This window comes from Elaeis guineensis, unplaced genomic scaffold (genome assembly GCF_000442705.2).
Source record: "Elaeis guineensis isolate ETL-2024a unplaced genomic scaffold, EG11 Super_Scaffold_1000045, whole genome shotgun sequence".
In the NCBI taxonomy this organism is placed as follows: Eukaryota; Viridiplantae; Streptophyta; class Magnoliopsida; order Arecales; family Arecaceae; genus Elaeis; species Elaeis guineensis.
Window position 1 is genome coordinate 4,670,546 of NW_027332425.1, and position 20,001 is coordinate 4,690,546.

Below are 20,001 nucleotides of genomic sequence, written 5' to 3' on the forward strand. Positions count from 1 at the left end.
AATGGGGTGGAGTCGTGGCTGTCACCATGGTTCGCCACGTGGAATCAGTTGCGGGGAGTGGAGCGGCGTCCGTTGTCGTGACTCGTCAGGGAGTGGTGGAACCGCGTAGGATCTGCTGCAGGGAGTGGAGCAGAATCGTGGCCATTACTGCAGCCTGTCAGGGAGTAATGGAGCCACGTAGGATCTACCGCAGGGAGTGGAGCAGAGTCGTGGCCGTAACTACGGCCTGCCAGGGGGTCCAGACTTGTCGGCTGAAGTTCGGTTGGAGTCTGTAGCTGGAGTCGGAGGCAAAGTCTGGCTCCCGTAGGAGCTCGGATGAGGTCTTCCTGCAGCCGACGTTGGAGATGAAGTTCGGCTCCCGTAGGAGCCCGGACGGAGCTTGTCTGCAGTTGAAGTCGGAGATGGAGTCTGGTTCCTATAGGAGTCCGGACGGAGTCTTCTTTCGATCAGAGTCGAGAGCAAAGTCCGGCTCCCGTAGGAGTCCGGATGAAGTTTGCCTGCAGCCGAAGTTGGAGATGGAGTCCGGCTCCCGTAGGAGTCCAGATGGAGCTTGTCTGCAGTTGAAGTCGGAGACGGAGTCCGGCTCCTGTAGGAGTCCGGACGGAGCTTACCAGCGTTCAAAGTCGAGGATGAAGTCTGGCTCCCGTAGGAGTCCAGACGGAGTCTTCTCTCGATCAAAGTCAAGGGCGAAGTCCAGCTCCCGTAGGAGTCCGGATGAAGTTTTTCTGCAGTCGAAGTTGGAGACGGAGTCTGGCTCCCGTAGGAGTCCGGACGGAGTCTTCTTTCAATCAGAATCGAGGGCGAAGTCCGGCTCCCGTAAGAGTCCGAACGAAGTTTGCTTGCAGCCGAAGTTGGAGACGGAGTCTGGCTTCCGTAGGAGTCCGGATGGAGCTTGTCTGCAGTTGAAGTTGGAGATGGAGTCCGGCTCCCGTAGGAGTCCGGACGGAGCTTACCAGCGTTCGAAGTCGAGGATGAAGTCTGGCTCCCGTAGGAGTCCGGACGGAGTCTTCTTTCGATCAAAGTCGAGGGCGAAGTCCGGCTCCCGTAGGAGTCCGGACGAAGTTTTCCTGCAGTCGAAGTTGGAGATGGAGTCCGACTCCCGTAGGAGTCCGGTCTGCAGTCGGAGATGGAGTTCGGCTCCCGTAGGAGTCCGGACGGAGCTTACCTGCAGTTTGAGTAGGAGACGGAGTCCGGCCCCCATAGGAGTCCGGACGGAGCTTACCAGCGTTCGAAGTCGAGGACGAAGTCCGGCTCCCATAGGAGTCCGGATGGAGTCTTCTTTCGATCAAAGTCGAGGGCGAAGTCTGGCTCCCGTAGGAGTTCGGACGAAGTTTTTCTACAGCCAAAGTTGGAGATGGAGTCCGGCTCCCGTAGGAGTTCGATCTGCAGTCGAAATCAGAGACGGAGGCCGGCTCCCATAGGAGTCCGGATGGAGCTTACCTGCAGTTGAAGTCAGAGACGGAGTCCGGCCCCCGTAGGAGTCCGGACAGAGCTTACCAGCATTCGAAGTCGAGGATGAAGTCCGACTCCCATAGGAGTCCGGACTGAGTCTTCTTTCGATCAAAGTCGAGGGCGAAGTCCGGCTCCTGTAGGAGTCCGGACGAAGTTTTCCTGCAGTCGAAGTTGGAGATGGAGTTCAGCTCCCGTAGGAGTCCGGTCTGCAGTCGAAGTCAGAGATGGAGTCCGGCTCCCGTAGGAGTCCGGATGGAGCTTACCAGCATTCAAAGTCAAGGATGAAGTCCAGCTCCCATAGGAGTTCGGACGAAGTCTTCCTTCGAGGGCGAAGTTCGGCTCCCGTAGGAGTCCGGATGGAGTCTTCTTGTAGAATCCCCGAGGGGTCACTCCGAACACGAACTTTGACTGGGGGGGTTTTACACCCAACACCAGTCCCCTACTTTTGAGTTCGAGTTTCGATCAGAGGAAGTACAGAAAATTTTCACAGCCGAAGTCGTTTCCTTGAATTCTGCACACGACCGCCCTCGAAAATCATGGCATTTAATGCATGCATGCTGGAGCCTTTTTTCGATTAGGGCGACCCGAAGAGTCTTTTCAAAACTTCCACCAGGACATGATCCTAAGCGTCACGCCATGAAAGTCCGCGAACAGTCAACCCTAGGCCACGGTGAGTGGGACACGCGGTGGGCATCGGTTGGCCTAGGGACACCTGCCACCATAACTGCGCCAGGCTCCGTTGCCTATTTAAGCCCCCGCCTTTCCTCCAGGGGCTTCACTTCGCCTGAGGGTCGATGTCTTTCTTCCGCCTGAGAGCTTAGCCACTCAGCCACTCCATCGATGCCCTTTCCGACTCCGAGCATCCTTCGCGCCGGTCTTTGCCATCTCCGCCGGCTCTCCGCCGTCTTCAGTTCCCCGAGTCTCTCCGAAGGGTTCTTCCGTCGGGGCCTCCGCCCTGGAGGCCAACCTCAAGAGGATGCCACAGACTAGGAAGAGTGCGAGGAGGAGAACGGTGGTCTACGAGTTCTCCAGTTGTCAAACTGTCGCTGAGGGTTCCCGTCGCTTTAAAGGGGGCTCGAGGGAGAATTCCTTCAACAACAGGGATTTAATAACGGGGACACACGGTGAAGGCATTCCGCTCGAGAATTTCAGAGTAGCTGAATGGGGCGACACCGGTCAAGGGGGCAGAGCTGTCGTCACAAGCCGTGGCGGGATCCTTGATGTCATCGAGGCCGAGGGACCAGAAGCGGTCGGCGCCGACGGTGGGGCAGTAAAACTTATTGCGGGGACGGTGGAAGTAGTGCATGCCGACCTTGCCGGAACACCTAGGATGGTGGTTGTCATGGAGCACCCGGTGGTGGCGCATATCTCCGGCGCCATCGCTGCCTCCGGGGTAACTCCGGTTCTTCTTGAAACAGGTCATCGTCGCCGCTGCCGTTGCCTTTGCTGCCCCCTAAATTCTATCCCATCCTTTTTCCCCTAGGGTTGGGATTTCGGAGATGGAGCAGAACAAGGCGGGGGGAGAGAGCCGAGAGGTTTATCACATGCACTGGAAAATATGGCTGGAAAGGACAGAACCGGGAAGAGAAGTCTACAGCTTGAAGTGGCCTCCGATGTATCCCTTCCGAGCCTTATATCCGAGCCTCGTAATAATGTTTTCTTTTCTGGCCCTCCGGGTCTTGTAACGTACATCTTGTTAATCGAAAAATGAGAAGGAGATTTTGTTACTTCGTCCGCACTTTGCATCGAATTGTTGTCTGCCGAACTTCTTTCCTTTACCATTGTTATTGTTGTATTCTCTTCTTTCTTTTTCTCTTCTTTTCTTTTTTTCTTTTTTTTTTTTGACGTCGTCCGTAGGTTACCGGTAGTTGTCACGCCAGCTCGCCTTTCAGTTATCCTTTTCTTTCATCCTTAATGGCTCAATGATGCATATTTGATGAATAATATGAGAAGGAAATTTTCCGCTACCTCTTTTACTCATGTGTTGAATTATCGCTTGTCGAGCTTCTTTTCGGCCTTTGCATCGTTCGGAGGTACCTGATTGCCATCGTATCGACTCATCTTTTTCGTCTGTGGCTGCAGATTTATTTGGGGCCGCTCGGGTTTGACACCCCCCATCAGGGCTCGAGCTCGGAGGTCTGAGCTTCCGTCACCCTGAGGAAGTCATCTCATCTCGGGCTTGCATTGAAAGCTTCCTTGAAAGCTGGGGTTCTTGATAAGAACCCCAACCCTTGCTGAGACGGGGTTCTCTGCATCTTTGACGCTGTTTGTTTTCCATTCGTCGCTGACATAGTCCATCGCTTTCCCTTTTAACTCCTCTCCCCTTTTTGTTTTTCGAGTGGGATTTTTTCCTCCGCTCTTGGTGGGGCTGCGGGAGTCCGGCTCCTGTAGGTGAAGTCGGGGTGAGGTCTGGCTCCCGTGGGAGTCCGGACGGAGTTTACCATCAATCGAGATCGGGGATGAAGTCCAGCTCCCGTAGGAGTCCGGATGAAGTCTACCTGCAATTAAAGTTAGGGGCGAAGTCCGGCTCCCGTAGGAGTCCGGACAAAGCTTGTCTGCAGTCGAAGTAGAAGATGGAGTCCGGCTCCCGTGGGAGTCCGGACGAAGCTTACCGATGGTCGAAGTCGGGGACGAGGTTCTTTATCTATTTCTGTCGTAACAGGTTTTAGCTCTGGTTAGGATGAGGTCCTTTTCTTGTCTCTAACGCGGCTGTAGGGGCACATATGGGCGTTGCTGAGCCCTTCCCCCCTTCCGGTCTAAAGAGAATCGGGCCTTCGACTTTGCTCGAGTTAGGACGAAGTTCTCCTCCTGTCCCTAATAGGGCTGTGGGGGCGCATATGGGCGTTGCAGGGCCTCTCCCCCCATCCGGTCTAAAGGGAACCGGGCCTTCGACTTTGCTCAAGTTAGGGTGAGGTTCTCCTCCTATCCCAAACAGGGTTGTGGGGGCGCATATGGGCGTTGCAAGGCCTCTCCCCCCATCTGGTCTAAAGAGAACCGAGCCTTCGACTTTGCTCAAGTTAGGGTGAGGTTCTCCTCCTGTCCATAACAGGACTGTGGGGGTGCATATGGGCATTGTAGGGTCTCTCTCCCCATCCAGTCTAAAGAGAACCGGACCTTCAACTTTGCTCAAGTTAGGGCGAGGTTCTCCTCCTGTCGCTAACAGGGCCGTGGAGGCGCAAATGGGCGTTGTAGGGCCTCTCCCCCCATCTGGTCTAAAGAGAACTGGGCCTTTGACTTTGTCGAGATGAAGTTCCCCTCCTGCTTCCGACACAGTTTGTTTTGACTGTCCTGTCGATATAAGCTAGCGCCAAGAGGAGAGATATGTAGATATGAAACTTTTATTTAAAATAGAGTTATCGGTAATACATCCATAAGTTTTTCGAGCTCCATGGTCGTGGGACGTCTGCTCCTCCGAGCTCCTTGAGATAATAAGTTCTAGGCCGGACTATTTCTTTGACCTCATACGGGCCTTCCCAGTTTGGGGCGAGCTTCCCTCGATCCTGAGGTTGCGAGACAGCGGCTCGTCGAAGCACTAGATCTCCTGCTCTAAAGACTTTGTTCTTGACCCGAGAGTTGTAATAGCGAGCGACTTTCTATCTGTAGGCTGCCATTCGAACTTGAGCTACCTCCCACCTTTCTTCCAGCAAGTCGAGGTTGGCTTTAAGACCTTGCAAATTTTGATGTTTGTCGAATGCCACGACTCGTGCCGATGGGAGTTTAAGCTCAATTGGGATGACGGCCTCTGTTCCGAAGGCTAAAGCAAAGGGGGTCTCCCCAGTGGGCAGTCTTTGGGTAGTTCGATATGCCCACACACATGATAAAGTTCGTCTGCCCAAGTTTCCTTCGTCTTTTCAAGCCTTGTCTTGATCCCCTGCAGAAGGGTTCTGTTGGTCACCTCAGCTTCGCCGTTCACCTGAGGATGGGCTACTGATGTGAAGTTGTGGGAGATGTTTAGATCTTCACAAAATTTGGTGAATCTTGCTCCCGCGAATTGCCTCCCATTATCAGTGATTAGGGTCCTAGGCAGACCGAACTGCATATGATTGACTTCCAGATGAAATCTTGCACTTTTGCTTCTGTGATTTTTGCTAGTGGCTCGGCTTCAACCCATTTGGTGAAATAGTCAATCGCCACAAGGAGGAACTTCCTCTGCCCCGATGCCACAGGAAAGGGTCCAAGGATGTCCATCCCCATTGCGCAAAAGGCCATGGGGCACTCAAGGATGTAAGCTCGGTGGCGGGCTGTCTCTGGATGTTGGCATATCTCTGGCATCAATCACACTTTCTGACGTATTCAATCGAGTCATGATGCATCGTCGGCCAGTAATATCCTTGGCGGAGCAACTTGTGGGATAAAAATCTAGCCTCCAAATGAATTCCGCAGATTCCTTCATGCACCTCCCACAAGGCGTAGTCAGCCTCCGAAGGCCGAAGACATTTCAAGAGGGGCAAAGAGTATGATCTCTTGTACAACTTGCCCTCATAAAGAATGTATCGGGAGGCTTGATTTTTGAGCTTCCGAGCCTCTTTTGCATCCTGGGGGAGAACCCCGTCTCTGAGATAGGTTATCAGTGGATCGATCCAGCTGGGCTTGTGGTCAATTTCTAACACGGGCCACGATTCTTCCATACTCGGACACTTGAGCACTTCAAGAGAACACCTTTGGGTAATTCGGTCGGAGCCAGCGTTGCCAGCTTGGAGAGAAGGTCGGCCCTGGTATTTTCCAACCTCGAAATCTGCCTGATGTCAAAGCTGCCGAAGGCGGAGACGAGCTCCTTTACCTTTTCAAGATATTTAGCCATGCTGTCCTCCCACGCTTCGTAGTTTTCGTTGACTTATCCCACTACTAGTTGAGAGTCGCTGTGGACCTGGAGCAGATCTATTTCCAACTCTTTGACGATCCTCAGTCCTGCGATCAGAGCTTCATATTCCGCTCCGTTGTTTGTTGCGGGGAACTTGAAGCACAGAGCATACTCCGCGATGATTCCCTCTGGACTGATCAAGATTAGGCCCGCACCTGCACCTGACATGTTGGAAGACCCATCCACGTAGAGGGCCCAAAGGCACCCAGAGGGATCTGCCTCTTCTTTGGGGGAGTTCGGTCGGGACTTCAGGCCGTCAATTTTGCATTGTTTAGGTTCGGCCTCCTCTGGGATAGTACACTCCACTATGAAATCTGCCAATATCTGGGCCTTCACTGCTGGCCTGGTTCGATAGTTGATGTCGAATTCTATGAGCTCGATCGCCCATTTTGCCATCCTCCCGGAGGCATCCGCCCAGTGCAGAATCGCCTTGATTGGTTGGTCGGTGAGCAACGTTACGATGTGCCCTTGAAAGTAGGGTCGGAGCCTTCGGGCTGCAATCAACAAGGTGTAAGTCAGTTTTTCTAATTTGGTATACCTGATCTCGGCGTCTCTCAACGTGCGACTAACGTAGTAGATTGGCCGTTGGACGTTTGCTTCTTCTTTGACAAGGACTGCCGCAAGGGACATCGGAGAGACCGCCAGGTATAAAAATAGTTCCTCCCCAGGCTCTGGCTTTGCCAACAGTGGGGGTGAGCTGAGGTAGTTTCTTAGTTCTTCGAATGCCTATTGGCACTCAGGGGTCCAACAGAAGTTCTTCGGCTGCTTGAGAGTTTGGAAAAAAGGTAAGCACCGTTTGACTGACTTTGCGACAAAGCGATTCAGGGCTGCTACCCTCCCTGTAAGGTGCTGAACCTCTTTTATCGACCTTGGGGCGGTCATCTCCTAGATGGCATGAATTTTCTCTGGATTGGCCTCAATTCTGTGCCCCGATACCACGAAGCCAAAGAACTTTCCCGAGGTCACTCCGAAAGCGCATTTAGTAGGGTTCAGTTTTATTTTATATTTTGAAGGGCGTCGAAGGTCTCCTCGAGGTCGGCGACGTGGTCTATGGAAGATTTGCTTTTTACGAGCATGTCATCCACGTAGACCTCCATGTTGCGGCCGATCTGCTCCTTGAAGATTTTGTTCACCAACCGCTGGTAGGTTGCACCTGCATTTTTGAGGCCGAAAGATATGATCCTGTAACAGTAAAGGCCATGGTTAGTAATGAAAGCAGTCTTTTCTTCGTCTTCCGGCGCCATCCTGATTTGATTTTAGCCGGAGAATGCATCCATGAAGGTGAGGAGCTCATGGCCCGAGGTCGCATCCACCAGTTGATCGATTCTGGGAAGGGGGTAGCCATCCTTTGGGCAGGCTTTATTCAGCATTTTGAAGTCTATGCACATCCTCCACTTGCCGTTTGCCTTTTTGACTAGGACAACGTTGGAAATCCAATCAGGATAATTGACTTCTCTAATGAATCCGGCTTTCAGGAGTTTATCCACTTCCTCGGCTATCGCCTTTTGCCTCTTTGGTGCATGACCTCGGATTTTTTCTTTCGTCAGTCGATGCTTTGGATCGACGGTTAGTCGGTGTTCCATGACTTTCGTGTCGATCCCCGGCATGTCCATCGGAACCCAAGCGAAGACGTCCGCATTCTTTCATAGAAAATCGATGAGATGCATCCGCACCTCTTCCCCCAGGTTGGAGCCGATCATCGCCACATGCTCAGCATTTCTAACATTCAAAGGGATAGGTACCAGATCTTCGATTGGGCCACCCCTTTCTTCAGTGAGGTCGTCGCAAGCATCCAACCCATCAACTGGACAGGGGTCGGATTGGTCGCTTCTTTGCAAGGCTATGTTATAGCAGTGTCTGGCCAGGGCTTGGTCTCCTCTAACCTCTCCGATCTCCTGGTTGGTAGGGAATTTCAACTTCAAATGGTAGGTTGACACGACGGCTCAGAGAGCATTGAGGCCAGGTCGGTCGAGGATTACGTTGTAGGCTGACGGTGCCTTCACCACCAGAAAATTTACCAGAGCCCTGGATTGTCTTGGATATCGACCCGCAGCTACAGTCAAGGTCACCATTCCCTCCATCGGGACAGCGTCGCCGGTAAACCCTACTAGAGGGGAGGTAATCGGCCTCAAATGGCCGTCAAGGATGGACATTCTTGAGAAGGCATCATAGAACAAAATGTCGGCCGAACTTTCATTATCGACGAGAATACGGCGGACGTCGTAATTTGCTATATTCAAGGAAACTACAACCGCGTCATTATGAAAGAATTGGACTCCTTGAGCATCTTCTTTAGTAAAGGTTATGGGCTCCTCAATCTTTTGTCGCTTGGGGGGTACGGCTAGTACGTTGGTTGCTTCCTGTCGGGATCCTCCCGAGATGGTGTTGGCGAAATCCGTCGGAGGTCGATTGTTCGATCGCTCCACGCTGGCCATCATTGTCGGAGGAGGAGGAGGAGGCTGGGAAACTGGAGGTGAGGTCGGAGCCTGAGATCTGGCCGCGGAGGTTGTGGATCGCCGTGTGGATGCTTTGCGGGGATGCATCGGGCGAAGATCAAGTGGGGGAAGGAGAAGTGGATGTCGGAGAAGACGATCAGAGGCGGTCCCGTTGAGCGCTCCTTTAAGAACAAGGGTACTACGAAGACACGCCCTTCCTCTAGCGCCAATCCTGTTGGTGCAAAAATCCGCCTGTGCCGGAGAAGCTGGAGTTGTGGGGGTCGCGGTCGCCGTCGGAACCTGCAAAAGAAGTCTAAACCGGAGGTGGGGTTGCTCCGGCAAGACCCTCCGATGTTCAAGTCAGTTCTCTGCCTCAACAAGAATGGAGTGCTCGAATAAAAATTTTAACAGAGTTTCTAGGTAAAAAATGAGAGCTTAGAGAATAACGTATCTGGGGTCTCCTTTTTATAGACTAGGGGAGCAGCGGGTTGATAGCGACTGTTTATGATCACCTCGTAGTGGGCCGTACGGGGCCAGAAGGAATTTATCATGAAGAGTAATGGGGTGGAGTCGTGGCTATCACCATGGTTCGCCATGTGGAATCAGTTGCGGGGAGTGGAGCGGCGTCCGTTGTCGTGACTCGTCAGGGAGTGGTGGAACCGCATAGGATCTGCTGCAGGGAGTGGAGCAGAATCGTGGTCGTTACTGCGGCCTGTCAGAGAGTAATGGACGTGCGTAGGATCTGCCGCAGGGAGTGGAGCAGAGTCGTGGCCGTTACTACGGCCTGCCAGGGGGTCCAGACTTGTCGGCTGAAGTTCAGTTGGAGTCTGTAGCTGGAGTCGGAGGCGAAGTCCGGCTCTCGTAGGAGCTCGGACGAGGTCTTCCTGCAGCCGACGTTGGAGATGAAGTCCGGCTCCCGTAGGAGCTCAGAAGGAGTTTGTCTGCAGTTGAAGTCGGAGATGGAGTCCGACTCTCGTAGGAGTCTGGATGGAGTCTTCTTTCGATCAGAGTCAAGGGCGAAGTCCGACTCCCGTAGGAGTCGGACGAAGTTTGCCTGCAGTCGAAGTTGGAGACGGAGTCCGGCTCCCGTAGGAGTCCGGACGGAGCTTGTCTGCAGTTGAAGTCGGAGACGGAGTCCGGCTCCAATAGGAGTCCAGATGGAGCTTACCAGCGTTCGAAGTCGAGGACGAAGTCCAGCTCCTGTAGGAGTCCAGACGGAGTCTTCTCTCGATCAAAGTCGAGGGCGAAGTCCAGCTCCCGTAGGAGTCCGGATGAAGTTTTTCTGCAGCCAAAGTTGGAGACGGAGTCTGGCTCCCGTAGGAGTCCAGACGGAGTCTTCTTTCGATCAGAGTCGAGGGCGAAGTCTGGCTCCCGTAGGAGTCCGGACGAAGTTTGCCTACAGCCGAAGTTGGAGATGGAGTCCGGCTTCCGTAGGAGTCCGGACGGAGCTTGTCTGCAGTTGAAGTCAGAGACGGAGTCTGGCTCCCGTAGGAGTCCGGATGGAGCTTACCAGCGTTCGAAGTCGAGGATGAAGTCCGACTCCCATAGGAGTCCGGATGGAGTCTTCTTTCGATCAAAGTCAAGGGCGAAGTCCGGCTCCCGTAGGAGTCCGGACGAAGTTTTCCTGCAGTCGAAGTTGGAGATGGAGTCTGGCTCCCATAGGAGTCCGGTCTGCAGTCGAAATCGGAGATGGAGTCTGGCTCCTGTAGGAGTCCGGACGGAGCTTACCTGCAGTTGGAGTTGGAGACAGAGTTCGGCCCCCGTAGGAGTCCGGACGGAGCTTACCAGCATTCGAAGTCGAGGATGAAGTCCGGCTCCCATAGGAGTTCGGATGGAGTCTTCTTTCGATCAAAGTCGAGGGCGAAGTCTGTCTCCCGTAGGAGTCCGGATGAAGTTTTTCTGCAGCCAAAGTTGGAGACGGAGTCCGGCTCCCATAGGAGTCCGGTCTGCAGTCGGAGATGGAGGCCGACTCCCGTAGGAGTCCGGACGGAGCTTACCTGCAGTTGAAGTCAGAGACGGAGTCCGACCCCCGTAGAAGTCCGGACGGAGCTTACCAGCGTTCGAAGTCGAGGACGAAGTCTGGCTCCCGTAGGAGTCCGGACGGAGTCTTCTTTCGATCAAAGTCGAGGGCGAAGTCCAGCTCCCGTAGGAGTTCGGACGAAGTTTTCTTGCAGCTGAAGTTGGAGACGGAGTCTGGCTTCGTAAGAGTCCGGTCTGCAGTCGAAGTCAGAGATGGAGTCCGGCTCCCGTAGGAGTTTGGACGGAGCTTACCAGCGTTCGAAGTCGAGGACGAAGTCCAGCTCCCGTAGGAGTCTGGACGAAGTCTTCTTTCAAGGGCGAAGTCCGGCTCCCGTAGGAGTCCGGACGGAGTCTTCTTGTAGAATCTCCGAGGGGTCACTCCGAACACGAACTTCGACTAGGGGGGTTTTACACCCAACAGTCCCGAAAAATGATTAAGTTATATTGATAACTAAGTCATAGCCTCCTATTAAGTGAGTGATAATGAGTCCATTAGTTTAATAATCATTGGAGGCCCAAAGGTCTGGTGCTTATTGACTAATGGAATTATCATTCATAATATGATAATTTAGTTTGAGTCTTTCTGATAGTGGTCAGGTTGGCCGGCCAAAGTCAGGCCTGATCATTTAATGGTCTGATTCACCAAATCAAATCATGTTAATGGTTGGACCTAACTAGATCTTTTCAGTGGAGGCCAAAGCCTATTGATTAGGTTCTAGGGCAAAATTAATTACTAGAAGTTGTTTAGAGATACAACTGGTTATGAACCTATCCATAAATACACATGGGTTGACCAATCAAAGTTAGACTCGTGTGTAGTCTGTGTGGATTCTAGTACCCACTAAGGAATTAAAGTAATTCCTTGAATTGGAGGTTGAGGCTACCAGTTCGTAAAAATACTGGGAGAAACTTTAAACTAAAGTCCAAATCTTTAGTATTTATAATTTATGTACTAATAGAGGTCTGATTTTTCTTTATGCAGCTATGGCTACTACCCTGTCCCTCCGTCATTATTAAATAATGACAAGCTCATGGGACCTAATTTTGATAGCTGGTATCAAAAATTAAAAATCATCCTTGAGCATGAGCGGATCCTTTATGTAGTAATGGATTCAGCACCTGAGGAGCCAACCCCAAACGTTAGAGGGACGGTCCGAGACACTTATCAGAAGTGGTTCAACGACCGCACCACCATTCGGTGCATTATGCTGGTGGCAATGAATGATGAGTTCAGCCGCAGGTTCGAGAACGCCCAGCCACAGGAGATGCTTCAAATATTGAATGACTCTTTTGGCACGTTTGACGATGTTGAAAGGCACAAAACTAGTTGTGCCATATTCAATGCTCGGATGAGGGATGGAGCCTCAGTCACTGATCATGTACTGTACATGATCGAAATGATTGAGCGCCTAAGTAAACTGGGCTTTCCCTTGCACGAGCAGCTCGATAAGGATGCGATCCTTAATTCATTGCCCAAGTCCTTCCTCCCCTTCCTTACTCATTTTCGGAGGACAAAGCCTGCAGTGAACTATCACGACTTGTTGGGGTTGCTACAGAACTTTGAGAAGGATCACTAGCTCCATAAGGAGTCGGTAAATATTGTGGGAGGGTCTTTTTCTGGTCGTCGACCCTTTAAGAAAGGGAAGAAGAACAAGAAGAAGAATAAGAAGGTGCAACCGCATGCTGGGATGTCTGCACATGGTCGGACCAAGAAGCGCAAGCCCGACCAAAGCCAGGCGGAGTGCTTCTTTGGCAAGAAGCAGGGGCACTGGAAGAGAAATTGTCCTCTATACATTGCCTCACTAGACCCGAACAGGCCGAAGAAGAAGCAAGGTACTTATATGATAACACCTTGCAACTTTTCTATTTGTGATACTACTGCCTGGGTATTGGATATCAGAAGCCCTTATCATATTTGCAATTCGATGCAGGGTCTGCAGGTCAGTAGGAGATTTGATGAAGGTGAGAAATTTTTGAACGTTGGAGATGGAAGCAAAGTTTTAGTTCTAGCATTAAGAATCATGAACCTTGTAATCAATTCTCGAAACGTAATTCTGAGTGAACGTCACTATTGTCCAAGCTTTTTATTAAATATTATTTCTGTAGGCCTTTTGGTCATGAACGGTTATCAATTTTTAATAAAAGGAAACGTTTGCAATATCATTTTGAATGGTGTTACAATATTTATTAGACAACTTAATAATGGAATTTGCTTTCTATCACAACCTGTTAATGTGGTTCAAACCTCCAATAAACGTCCTAGAATAGATTATGTGTTAAAAGTCTACCTTTGGCACTATAGGTTAGGTCATATCAATAAAAACAAGATAAACAGGTTAGCTCAAGAAGGAATTCTTGAAGTAGGTGATTGTGAATCACTTCCAACCTGTGAGTCCTGTCTTCTTGGTAAAATGACCAAGTCACCTTTTACTGAAAAAGGTGAGCGAGCCAGTGAACTCTTGGCTCTGGTACATTCTGATGTATGTGGACCCATGAGCTCAAGTGCAAAAAGTAGATATTTCTACTTCATAACCTTCACAGACGACCTATCGAGGTATGGGTATGTCTATTTAATGAAGCATAAGTCGGAGTCGTTTGAAATGTTCAAACTATTCCAAAATGAGGTAGAAAAACAAACTGAAAAGTGTATTAAAATTTTTCGATCTGATCGAGGAGGTGAATACCTTTCCAATAATTTTTTGACACATCTTGGGGAGAATGGGATTCTCTCTCAGTGGATACCTCCTGGAACACCACAGCATAATGGTGTGTCTGAAAGGAGGAATCAGACCTTGTTGGACTGTAGGATTTCAGAGTGGGCATGCACAGTGAAAACATAATGGATTTTAAAATTTTAATAAAGAAATCCTAAATATTAAACTCTTAAACCAGTATCTCCTTGATGATTAACAATCATATATAACATAAATTCAAGATTAAATTTAAGTTATAGAAGAATACCTGCAGCGCTTAATCCAAATTTCGGCAGAACCTCCACTAGGCGCCCAAGTGTTCGCCCTCCAACGGTGATCCACACAGAGCTATAATCAGGACATCAACTCTTTGAGATGATTCCTCCTCCAAAATTCTCACTTTGAGAATTTTCTTGAATACCAGGACCTCAAGACGCTCTTCCTCTTCTCCTAGCCTTCCTATCCCTACCTTTCTTCTCTCCTTGTCTTCCTTAATTCTCTTCCTAGACTCTTGTCCTAAAATCGGACTTGTCCTTTCTATTTTTGGACTTATCCTAACAAGAGAAGGAAGAGACTAATTGGACAATAGGGAGAGGATGTTAGAAAGAAAGGAGGAATTGGAAATCTGAATGAATCCAATCCCCCGGCGCACCCCCCTTTAAATACTTAGCGATGGGTTGCCTTCGGGAATTTTTTGCGCCCCTTCCACGCGCCATCTCGCATCCATCAGAAAATCTCACACCTCATGATGAATTCTCATGCCTATCTGAAAGTTTTTGACACATGAAAATCATCGGGAAAAAATCCAAGAGACGCTTCATGCAGAAGGACTCTTCGGAATATTTTTCTTGATGATTCTCCGATGAGTCACGCAGCTTCGCATGGCATAATTTTTTTTCACCACCCATCAATGTAATTTTATCCATCCAATGGCAAAAAATTAAGGTGCTAACATGAGAATATTGTGAAAAAAAATTCAGATTAAAAAGTGGCGTGACAAATGGGTTAGAGTCCTTCACAAGTTGGACTCTTGGTCAGGCGCATGGATCAGGCTGACAGGATTTTCAAATTCAACGAATTTCCATGATTAAACCAGAAGGAATTTTAACTTCAAAAAAATTTCTAACGCTCAAAATAAAGGTAGGAATTATCCAAAAATTTATTTCATCATGGAACATAGGATAAGCTCAAGGATGAGGCGTCCCATCTCATGAGATGCGAATACTATTTCTGCACACAAAAACTGCACCCATGCACAAGAAAAATTCTTGACTCGTAGAGAATTGGTTTCCTGGCTCCAAATTTTTGGTACATGCAGAAAAGGACTGAACCAACTCAAATACAAAATTTATTTGAATTAATTTAGCCTTAATTAGCCCAATCTGAAATCAATTTTAAACCCGATTCGAAACAAGGAGCTAGTTTTTTACAACATGTGCTAGCATGTCAATTTTGCAAACATGATCTAATCCAATTAGACCCCTGATCAATATCCTTTGTGTGTGACCCATTGGGTTCCACATCTAGCCAGCAATAGGTCCGAGTTCAAGTCAATTTGATTTGATTAGAATTTAATCTAACCGATCTGGATCCAATCGAGCTAACCCGATTTCAGCAATTAGAACTCTTTCTAATTGGTGATTGAATTAAACTCTTTAATTCGATCAGACCCATAAGACAAGATTGATGTCTAGCAACGTAACATATCTACCTAGAAGATATAAAATTTTTGATGGAAATACCAAAAATACCCTTCAGTGGAAAGTTATCATGCAATTTGATCCTGCGATCTCCCTGCACCCCGAATATGACTCTGGATATGGAATGATGTCAAATCTAATATCATACTCATATTTCTCTCAATCTTATATGATGATTCAATTAATAAAATATTAGAAATTCTTTCTAATTTTTATTCTGCTTTGATCAAAGACTTCCTGAATCATCAATCGATCAGAATAAGTAGGATGCAATTTTTTCTTACCAGGAGTGATCGATTCCATGTTGACCTACTCACAACCTCCATACACATTCTACCATATCTAGAATACCCCGTACATGACTAAGTCATGAATGAGTATGAACCAAAAAATATGGATTCATGTATACAAGGTTCTATGGTAGTCTCAGGTCAAAAGATTACATGCACAACTCCCACTATAAGAAAACATCTCTTGACAGGTAAGTAAATTCTATAAGATGTTTCTTAAGTCGGATCAATTCAGTGAACTCATTCTCTAATGAGCACCCACTTCCTTGTATTAGTGTCTCACACAAGTGGCATATGAGATCTGCCACTCTCTCCATTGAGCATACATAGAAGGTGCTAATCTATCCGAAACATTGATCTCCTATTCAATGCTCCTATGACTAGGAATATTCTAAATCAGGATTTTTAAGATTTTAGGTCTCATAGCTATGATCTCATCATAATTCGAAACCCATTTTCCTGATTTATGGAGTTCATCATAATCATTACTAAAGTAAGATGCAACATATGATGAAAATGCCTTTTATTATTTAAAGAGTCAATACATAAGTCTGAAAGATTACAAGGAAAACCCATCAAACTACAAATTTCGATTGGCTTGTAGGGCATATTCCTTTCATGGACATGGTTTGATCCATGATGGGGTTTGCTGGTCTGCCGATCTCCCTTTAGGGATATGCGCTCGAATCGGCCTGTTACCTTCTAAATAGAGTTCCAAATAAGTCTGTAACCAAAATGCCATATGAGATATGGATAGGACGTAAGCCAGTACTCTCGCACCTTAGGGTTTGGGGGTGTCCGGCTTATGTTAAATATTTAATTACGGATAAGCTAGGACCTAGGTCTGACAAGTGTAATTTTATAGGGTACCCAAAAGAGACCAAAGGGTATTACTTCTACCTAGCTGATGAGCAAAAAGTATTTGTCAGTCTTAAGGCAATCTTTTTCGAAAAGAAGTTCCTTGGTGAAGGGACTGTTGCCTCTAAGGTCGAACTTGACGAAGTTCGGCAGGTGAAAAAACTGACACAAGTTGCTGAACCTAAACTGGATTTGATTAGATCGGATCTGGAGCCCATTGTTCAAGCACCCTTAAGGCGATCTGGTAGAGTACCACATCAACCGGACAGATACTATGGTTTCTTGGTCCAGGATGGTGATCTTATCAAACTTGATGAAAACGATGAGGATCCGATCACCTACATGGATGCAATGCAGAGACCCGACTCTAAGAAATGGCTGGAGGCCATGAAATCCGAAATAGAGTCCATGAAGGTCAACGATGTGTGGACATTGGTTGACCCATCCGAAGGAGTAAAACCCATAGGGTGTAAGTGGGTCTTCAGGAGGAAGAGGGGCGCAGACGGATAGGTGGAAACCTATAAAGCCCGTCTAGTTGCCAAGGGATATCGTCAACATTATGGTATAGACTATGATGAGACACTTTCTTCTGTGGCAATACTCAAATCCATTCAGATTATGCTTACGATAGCTGTCCATCTAGACTATGAAATCTGACAGATGGATGTGAAGATAGCTTTACTAAACGGAGAGCTGGACGAAGAGGTGTATATGATACAACCTGAAGGATTCACATTCACAGATGAGTCTAAGGTGTGCAGGCTACAGAGGTCCATTTATGGACTTAAGCAGGCATCACAGAGTTGGAACATATATTTTGATAAGACGATCAAGACGTATGGATTCGTTAAGAACGGAAAAGAGCCATGCATTTATAAGTGGGCTAATGGTCCAGTAGTAGTATTTTTTGTATTGTATGTGGATGACATTCTCTTAATCGGGAATGATGTCTCTGCATTACAGGAAATAAAGATTTGGCTGTCATCACAGTTCTCCATGAAGGATGTGGGAGAAGCTTCCTACATCCTAGGGATGAGGATCTATAGGGATAAATCTAAAAGGTTGCTTGGTTTATCTCAGTCCACGTACATTGATACTATGCTGAAGAGGTTCAGCATGGAGAATTCCAAGAAAGGCTATCTTCCGATAGGCCATGAAATTTCTCTCTCGAAGAGGGATTGTCCGACAACACCTCAAGAGAGAGAGCATATGGGTCGGATTCCATATGCTTCGGTGGTGGGATCTATCATGTACGCCATGACATGTACACGACCAAATGTGGCATACTCACTAGGGGTAGTGAATAGATACCAATCTGATCCAGGGGAGAATCACTGGAAGGTTGTTAAAACCATCCTAAAGTATTTAAGAAATACTAAGGAGCAGTGGCTTGTTTATGGTGAATCGGACTTGAGACTTATAGGGTTTACAGACTCTAGTTTTCAGTCTGATCACGATGACAGCAAAAGTATATCGGGATTTATTTTAACCCTTAATGGTGGGGCTATCTGCTGAAAATATTTCAAACAGTACACAGTGGCTGGTTCAGTTTGCGAGGTGGAGTATGTCGTCGCATCAGATGCTGCCAAAGAAGCGGTGTGGCTGACAAAATTCATCACCGAGCTCAGAGTAGCACCCTCCCTTGTTGGTCCAGTTCTGCTCTACTGTGACAGCTCTGGAGCCATTGCTCAGGCGAAGGAACCAAAGGCACACCAGCGGACGAAGCATATTCTGCGCCGCTACCATCTCATCCGAGAAATTATGGATCGAGGTGACGTTGATCTTCAAAGATCGATGGAAAAGAGAACCTGGCTGACTCATTCACTAAAGCCATTGCAGTGAAGGAGTTCGACAACTATATGTTGAAGATGGGTATTAGATACTGCACCGATTGGCTTTAGGCCAAGTGGGAGATTGTTGGGAATAGTGTCCCAAAGCCAATCGTCAGCCTGTTGACGGTTGTGCTCATTTCTGTATATGTACATGAATTATAAGTTAATAAAAATTATTTTGATATTTTTCATCACAAAATATTTCATCTTCTAATGAACTCCTATGTTGTGGTGAAGTCCTTAGGACTATTTAGACTCGACAAAAGAGGATTTATCGTTTAGTCCTTAAATCTATTCGTGACCAAATGATACGTTGTTACCAAGGATGACAACGTTTATCAAGCATAGGTCGTTGTGTGTCATATAGGTTGGTTGTCCTCTTAACCAATGAGTGTGGAGACATTGGTATGGCATACAGGTGAGATGTAAGGGATATCTACACTGAACGTGACCAACTCCGGAGCTATTTCTGCTGTCAAGATTTGCTCTGATGGAATATGGGTATAAATATCCCTCCGATCTGAGACCGCCATGGTGACTTGCAAGCAACTCACTACACTTAGGCACTGGACTACCTGAATTTCTAATTCAGTGACAGAAGGCTGTGGGTGTAGTCAAGTACTTGACTTGTCGGTGTGTGTGTCAAGATGGATTGATCACTCCAGTTTAGGAATTGTGCACAGTCGTGTTCCAATTTAGCAAAACCTTGGCCAGGGTAGTCCTTATGAGGAGTCATAGGACTGTTTGAGTTGAGCACGATTTGGATGATCTAATCAGGGTTGACAGTTAACCCTGAGTCGTCCTAAACACAGGGGTCAAAAAGATGAATTATACAGTAACCATATTTATGTAGGTTCTGAGTGTTGCGATTGTGACTATTCGACCTATCCAGATGTCGGATACAATTACTAGATGGTCACTTCGATTAGTACAGGAATTGGTTCCTGTGCTACCGGCTTAGGTTCGAACCTGCGGGGTCACACACATTAGAGGTTCCTATCTGATCTGATGGCTGGTATAGAATCTTACATGTTTGGGACTCAGTGATCGAGAATCAGGATTCTTTGATCATGAGTTCCACACATTATGGGTACTAGGGTCAAGAGTCCCACTGGTTGGACTTTTCGATCAGGGTTACATATCGATGAATTCTGATGCACGATTGCCCATCGGATTTGGACTCATTATTTATGAAAGGTTTAATTAGTGATTTGATTGCTAATTAACTCAATTTGATTGAGTAATTATTTTTGGATCAAGTCCAATTGAATTGGATTCAGTTGGGTTTGACCCGATTAGGTTAAGAGTTGACCTAATCGTCGAGATGGTTTGGTCCCTGATTTGATCAGGGGTTGGGCTTAATCAATTCCTAATTTGATTAGGATTTTATTGAGCCTAATTAAGCCTAATTTAGTTGGGTTTAAATTAGTCTAATTGGACCTAACTTATTTGGTTCAATTAGGTTGGTTTAAATAATTAAACCACCTTGACCCAATCTCCATGCGCCACCTCACTTCCATTGCACCCATTTGAATTCATGAGAAGGAACTTCTCATGAATTTTTTCCTCACGCCAAGCCCTCTCCATGCCCCACTTTAATGTGCCATATGAATGGATAAGGATGATTGGTTGGCCATTCAAATTCAAAATTAAGTTTGAATTTGAATGGGCAATCAATCTTTGCACCTTATCCCTTTTTTTACGCCCCATTTATTACATGAGAAAAGGTTTCTCATGAAATCACTCCATGCACAATTTAAGCCATGCCTCACACCTTTAGTGGATAAGGGATGAGTTGGTGTTCATTTGAATTCAAAATTTGATTTGAATTCAAATATGCAATTACTCATCTTTATCCTTT